Source organism: Oncorhynchus kisutch, linkage group LG6 (genome assembly GCF_002021735.2).
Source record: "Oncorhynchus kisutch isolate 150728-3 linkage group LG6, Okis_V2, whole genome shotgun sequence".
Lineage (NCBI taxonomy): Eukaryota > Metazoa > Chordata > Actinopteri > Salmoniformes > Salmonidae > Oncorhynchus > Oncorhynchus kisutch.
Genome location: NC_034179.2, coordinates 6,319,127 through 6,327,117, shown reverse-complemented (window position 1 = coordinate 6,327,117; position 7,991 = coordinate 6,319,127).

The window sequence follows — 7,991 nt, the reverse complement described above, 5'->3', positions numbered from 1 at the left end:
GCATTGTGTGCCGTGAATAGCTCTTCTCTCTGATCACTTTGTTATGATGGAGATGTGTGTGTGTGTGTGTGTGACATGATTGCCAGGGTGGGATTGGGGGGGGGGGGGGGGGGCAGTCATTTGCATTCACTAATGGTCCACTGATGCCAAGTTGTTATCAGTTCATGAGAAATTAAAAAATGGAATTCTTGGCAGAGGCCGACATGCAAAATATCCAGCCAATCCTATTTGCATCTTCTAATAGCCCTGTTTAGCATGACATGTCTGACTGGGGAACGGGGCTGCTTTTAATTTCATGTCTCTACTACAGTGCTTACATTACTACATTTACCAAAATGCGTCCCAAATGGAACCATGTTCCCTACATAGTGCACTACTTTTGGATTATAGTGCCTGGTCAAAAGTAGTGCACTATGTAGGGAATAGGGTTCCATAGGGCTCTGGTCTAAAGTAGTGCACTATGTAGGGAATAGGGTTCCATAGGGCCCTGGTCAAAAGTAGTGCACTATGTATAGGGAATAGGGTTCTATAGGGCTCTGGTCTAAAGTAGTGCACTATATAGGGAATAGGGTTCCATAGGGCTCTGGTCTAAAGTAGTGCACTATATATAGGGAATAGGGTTCCATAGGGCCCTGGTCTAAAGTAGTGCACTATATATAGGGAATAGGGTTCCATAGGGCCCTGGTCTAAAGTAGTGCACTATATATAGGGAATAGGGTTCCATAGGGCCCTGGTCTAAAGTAGTGCACTATATATAGGGAATAGGGTTCCATAGGGCCCTGGTCTAAAGTAGTGCACTATATAGGGAACAGGGTGCTATTTGAGACAGAGCCTTACACAGAGATGGTGGTCAGATAGACTATTTGTGCGTTAAGCTCCGTTCGCCATATGGCTGTTGGCTCAATAACCAACATTGTTATCAGGAAATATTTTTTTTTAATATGGAAATGAGCTCTTGTGTTGCTCTCCATAAGAACGCTCCTAAGTCCTGTCTCTCCATAAGAACAGCTCCTCTGTTGTCTCTCATAAGAACAGCTCCTCTGTTGTCTCTCCATAAGAACAGCTCCTCTGTTGTCTCTCCATAAGAACAGCTCCTCTGTTGTCTCTCCATAAGAACAGCTCCTCTGTTGTCTCTCCATAAGAACAGCTCCTCTGTTGTCTCTCCATAAACAGCTCCTCTGTTGTCTCTCCATAAGAACAGCTCCTCTGTTGTCTCTCCATAAGAACAGCTCCTCTGTTGTCTCTCCATAAGAACAGCTCCTCTGTTGTCTCTCCATAAGAACAGCTCCTCTGTTGTCTCTCCATAAGAACAGCTCCTCTGTTGTCTCTCCATAAGAACAGCTCCTCTGTTGTCTCTCCATAAGAACAGCTCCTCTGTTGTCTCTCATAAGAACAGCTCCTCTGTTGTCTCTCCATAAGAACAGCTCTCTGTTGTCTGCCACAGAACGCTCCTCTGTTGTCTCTCCATAAGAACAGCTCCTCTGTTTGTCTCTCTCTCCATAAGAACAGCTCCTCTGTTGTCTCTCCATAAGAACAGCTCCTCTGTTGTCTCTCCATAAGAACAGCTCCTCTGTTGTCTCTCCATAAGAACAGCTCCTCTGTTGTCTCTCCCATCAAGAACAGCTCCTCTGTTGTCTCTCCATAAGAACAGCTCCTCTGTTGTCTCTCCATAAGAAACAGCTCCTCTGTGTCTCTCCATAAGAACAGCTTCCTGTTGTCTCTCCATAAGAACAGCTCCTCTGTGTCTCTCCATAAGAACAGCTCCTCTGTTGTCTCTCCATAAGAAACAGCTCCTCTGTTGTCTCTCCATAAGAACAGCTCCTCTGTTGTCTCTCCATAAGAACAGCTCCTCTGTTGTCTCTCCATAAAGAACAGCTCCTCTGTTGTCTCTCCATAAGAAACAGCTCCTCTGTTGTCTCTCCATAAGAACAGGGACAGTTAGAGATCTTTATAGTTATCGCCCCACTCCTTGTCAAGCTAAGATTCTTGAACATTTGGTAAATTTACAAATTTGCTATTTTTTATCTGAGAGTGGTATTATAGAATGTAAACCAATCAGGGGTTTCGGCCAGGCCATCCAATCAGGGTTTAGGCCAGGCCATCCAATCAGGGTTTAGGCCAGGCCATCCAAATCAGGTTTAGGCCAGGCCATCCAATCAGGGTTTAGGCCAGGGCCATTCCAATCAGGGTTTAGGCCATCCAATCAGGGTTTAGGCCAGGCCATCCAATCAGGGTTTAGGCCAGGCCATCCAATCAGGGTTTAGGCCAAGCCATCCAATCAGGTAGACCTTAGAGTGAAATGCTTATTACGAGCCCCTAACCAACAGTTTTCAAAATAAAATAAATAGAATATACAGGGTGTTACAGGGAGGGCTATATACAGGGTCAGGGTACCGGTACAGAGTCAATGTGGAGGCTATATACAGGGTATTACGGTACAGAGTCAATGTGGAGGCTATATACAGGGTATTACGGTACAGAGTCAAGTGGAATGTGGAGGCTATATACAGGGTATTCGGTACAGAGTCAATGTGGAGGCTAGGCTATATACAGGGTATTACGGTACAGAGTCAATGTGGAGGCTATATACAGGGTATACGGTACAGAGTCAATGTGGAGGCTATATACAGGGTATTACGGTACAGAGTCAATGTGGAGGCTATATACAGTGGGTATTACGGTACAGAGTCAATGTGGAGGCTATATACAGGGGGGGGGTACGGTGACAGAGTCAATGTGGAGGCTATATACAGGGTGTACCGTACAGAGTCAATGTGGAGGATATATACAGGGTGTGTACGGTACAGAGTCAATGTGGAGGCTATATACAGGGGGGTACCGGTACAGAGTCAATGTGGAGGCTATATACAGGGTGTACCGGTACAGAGTCAATGTGGAGGCTATATACGGGTGTTACGGTACAGAGTCAATGTGGAGGCTATATACAGGGTGTTACCGTACAGAGTCAATGTGAGGCTATATACAGGGTATTCCGGTACAGAGTCAATGTGGAGGCTATATACAGGGGGTACCGGTACAGAGTCAATGTGGAGGCTATATACAGGGGTGTACCGGTACAGAGTCAATGTGGAGGCTATATACAGGGGATTACGGTACAGAGTCAATGTGGAGGCTATATACAGGGGGTACGGTACAGAGTCAATGTGGAGGCTATTACAGGGTTGTACGGTACAGAGTCAAGTGTGGAGGCTATATACAGGGTATTACGGTACAGAGTCAATGTGGAGACTATAACAGGTGGGTACGGTACAGAGTCATGTGGAGGCTATATACAGGGGGGTACCGGTACAGAGTCAATGTGGAGGCTAATACAGGGGGGTACCGGTACAGAGTCAATGTGGAGGCTATATACAGGGTATTACGGTACAGAGTCAATGTGGAGGCTATATACAGGGTTATATGGTACAGAGTCAATGTGGAGGCAATATACAGGGCGGTACCGGTACAGAGTCAATGTGGAGGCTATATACAGGGTATTACGGTACAGAGTCAATGTGGAGGCTATATACAGGGGGGTACGGTACAGAGTCAATGTGGAGGCTATATACAGGGTATTACGGTACAGAGTCAATGTGGAGGCTATATACAGGGTGTTACGGTACAGAGTCAATGTGGAGGCTATATACAGGGTAGTACAGGTTCAGAGTCAATGTGGAGGCTATATACAGGGGGTACCGGGACAGAGTCAATGTGGAGGCATATATACAGGGTATTACGGACAGAGTCAATGTGGAGGCTATATACAGGGGGGTACCGGTACAGAGTCAATGTGGAGGCCTATATACAGGGGATTACGGTACAGAGTCAATGTGGAGGCTATATACAGGGGTGTACCGGTACAGAGTCAATGTGGAGGCTATATACAGGGTGTTACGGTACAGAGTCAATGTGGAGGCTATATACAGGGGTACCGTACAGAGTCAATGTGGAGGCTATATACAGGGGGTACGGTACAGAGTCAATGTGGAGGCTATATACAGGGGGTACGGTACAGAGTCAATGTGGAGGCTATATACAGGGTATACGGTACAGAGTCAATGTGGAGGCTATATACAGGGGGTACGGTACAGAGTCAATGTGGAGGCTATATACAGGGTGTTACGGTACAGAGTCAATGTGGAGGCTATATTACAGGGGGTTTTTTGTTGGTATATAGGGGGGGTACCGGTACAGAGTCAATGTGGAGGCTATATACAGGGTGTACGGTACAGAGTCAATGTGGAGGCTATATACAGGGGTGTTACGGTACAGAGTCAATGTGGAGGCTATATACAGGGGGTAACGGTACAGAGTCAATGTGGAGGCTATATACAGGGGGTACCGGTACAGAGTCAATGTGGAGGCTATATACAGGGTATTACGGTACAGAGTCAATGTGGAGGCTATATACAGGGGGTACCGGTACAGAGTCAATGTGGAGGCTATATACAGGGGTGTTACCGGTACAGAGTCAATGTGGAGGCTATATACAGGGTGTTACCGGTACAGAGTCAATGTGGAGGCTATATACAGGGGTTACCGGTACAGAGTCAATGTGGAGGCTATATACAGGGTATTACGGTACAGAGTCAATGTGGAGGCTATATACAGGGGTTACGGTACAGAGTCAATGTGGAGGCTATTACAGGGTGTACCGGTACAGAGTCAATGTGGAGGCTATATACAGGGTGTTAACCGGTACAGAGTCAATGTGGAGGCTATATACAGGGGTTTACCGGTACAGAGTCAATGTGGAGTCTATATACAGGGGTACCGGTACAGAGTCAATGTGGAGGCTATATACAGGGGGTACCGGTTACAGAGTCAATGTGGAGGCTATATACAGGGGATACCGGTACAGAGTCAATGTGGAGACTATATACAGGGGGTACCGGTACAGAGTCAATGTGGAGGCTATATACAGGGTATTACGGTACAGAGTCAATGTGGAGGCTATATACAGGGGGTACCGGTACAGAGTCAATGTGGAGGCTATATACAAGGGTATTACGGTACAGAGTCAATGTGGAGGCTATATTACAGGGGGTTACCGGTACAGAGTCAATGTGGAGGCTATATACAGGGTGTTACCGGTACAGAGTCAATGTGGAGGCTATATACAGGGGGTACCGGTACAGGAGTCAATGTGGAGGCTATATACAGGGGTACCGGTACAGGAGTCAATGTGGAGGCTATATACAGGGGGTACCGGTACAGAGTCAATGTGGAGGCTATATACAGGGTGTTACGGTACAGAGTCAATGTGGAGGCTATATACAGGGGGTACCGGTACAGAGTCAATGTGGAGGCTATATACAGGGGTATTACGGTACAGAGTCAATGTGGAGGCTATATACAGGGGGTACCGGTACAGAGTCAATGTGGAGGCTATATACAGGGTGTTACCGTACATGAGTCCAATGGTGGAGGCTATGAACAGGGTATTAACGGTACAGAGTCAATGTGAGGCTATATTACACAGGGGTACCGGTACAGAGTCAATGTGGAGGCTTATATACAGGGGGTACCGGTACAGAGTCAATGTGGAGGCTATATAAGGGTGTTACGGTACAGAAGTCACTGTGAGGCTATAACAGGGGGTACCGGTACAGAGTCAATGTGGAGGCTATATACAGGGGGTACGGTACAGAGTCAATGTGGAGGCTATATACAGGGTATTACGGTACAGAGTCAATGTGGAGGCTATATACAGGGGGTACCGGTACAGAGTCAATGTGGAGGCTATATACAGGGTGTACCGGTACAGAGTCAATGTGGAGGCTATATACAGGTGTTACGGTACAGAGTCAATGTGGAGGCTATATACAGGGGGTACCGGTACAGAGTCAATGTGGAGGCTATATACAGGGGGTACGGTACAGAGTCAATGTGGAGGCTATATACAGGGTGTTACGGTACAGAGTCAATGTGGAGGCTATATACAGGGGGTACGGTACAGAGTCAATGTGGAGGCTATATACAGGGGGTACCGGTACAGAGTCAATGTGGAGGCTATATACAGGGGGTACCGGTACAGAGTCAATGTGGAGGCTATATACAGGGTATTACGGTACAGAGTCAATGTGGAGGCTATATACAGGGGGTACCGGTACAGAGTCAATGTGGAGGCTATATACAGGGGGTACCGGTACAGAGTCAATGTGGAGGCTATATACAGGGGGTACGGTACAGAGTCAATGTGGAGGCTATATACAGGGGGTACGGTACAGAGTCAATGTGGAGGCTATATACAGGGTGTACGGTACAGAGTCAATGTGGAGGCTATATACAGGTGGTACGGTACAGAGTCAATGTGGAGGCTATATACAGGGGGTTACGGTACAGAGTCAATGTGGAGGCTATATACAGGGGGTACGGTACAGAGTCAATGTGGAGGCTATATACAGGGGGTACGGTACAGAGTCAATGTGGAGGCTATATACAGGGGGTACCGGTACAGAGTCAATGTGGAGGCTATATACAGGGTGTACGGTACAGAGTCAATGTGGAGGCTATATACAGGGGGTACCGTACAGAGTCAATGTGGAGGCTATATACAGGGTGTACGGTACAGAGTCAATGTGGAGGCTATATACAGGGGTTACGGTACAGAGTCAATGTGGAGGCTATATACAGGGTGTACCGGTACAGAGTCAATGTGGAGGCTATATACAGGGGGTACCGGTACAGAGTCAATGTGGAGGCTATATACAGGGTATTACGGTACAGAGTCAATGTGGAGGCTATATACAGGGGTACCGGTACAGAGTCAATGTGGAGGCTATATACAGGGTGTTACGGTACAGAGTCAATGTGGAGGCTATATACAGGGGGTACCGGTACAGAGTCAATGTGGAGGCTATATACAGGGGGGTACGGTACAGAGTCAATGTGGAGGCTATATACAGGGGGTTACGGTACAGAGTCAATGTGGAGGCTATATACAGGGGGTACCGGTACAGAGTCAATGTGGAGGCTATATACAGGGGGTACGGTACAGAGTCAATGTGGAGGCTATATACAGGGTATTACGGTACAGAGTCAATGTGGAGGCTATATACAGGGTATTACGGTACAGAGTCAATGTGGAGGCTATATACAGGGTATTACGGTACAGAGTCAATGTGGAGGCTATATACAGGGTACCGGTACAGAGTCAATGTGGAGGCTATACACAGGGTATATATACAGGGGTACGGTACAGAGTCAATGTGGAGGCTATATACAGGGGGTACCGGTACAGAGTCAATGTGGAGGCTATATACAGGGGGTACGGTACAGAGTCAATGTGGAGGCTATATACAGGGGGTACGGTACAGAGTCAATGTGGAGGCTATATACAGGGGGTACCGGTACAGAGTCAATGTGGAGGCTATATACAGGGGGTACGGTACAGAGTCAATGTGGGGGCTATATACAGGGGGTACGGTACAGAGTCAATGTGGAGGCTATATACAGGGTATTACGGTACAGAGTCAATGTGGAGGCTATATACAGGGGTATTACGGTACAGAGTCAATGTGGAGGCTATATACAGGGGTACCGGTACAGAGTCAATGTGGAGGCTATATACAGGGTATACGGTACAGAGTCAATGTGGAGGCTATATACAGGGGGTACCGGTACAGAGTCAATGTGGAGGCTATATACAGGGTGTACGGTACAGAGTCAATGTGGAGGCTATATACAGGGGTTACGGTACAGAGTCAATGTGGAGGCTATATACAGGGGGTACCGGTACAGAGTCAATGTGGAGGCTATATACAGGGGGTACCGGTACAGAGTCAATGTGGAGGCTATATACAGGGTATTACGGTACAGAGTCAATGTGGAGGCTATATACAGGGGGTACCGGTACAGAGTCAATGTGGAGGCTATATACAGGGTGTTACGGTACAGAGTCAATGTGGAGGCTATATACAGGGTGTACGGTACAGAGTCAATGTGGAGGCTATATACAGGGGTACCGGTACAGAGTCAATGTGGAGGCT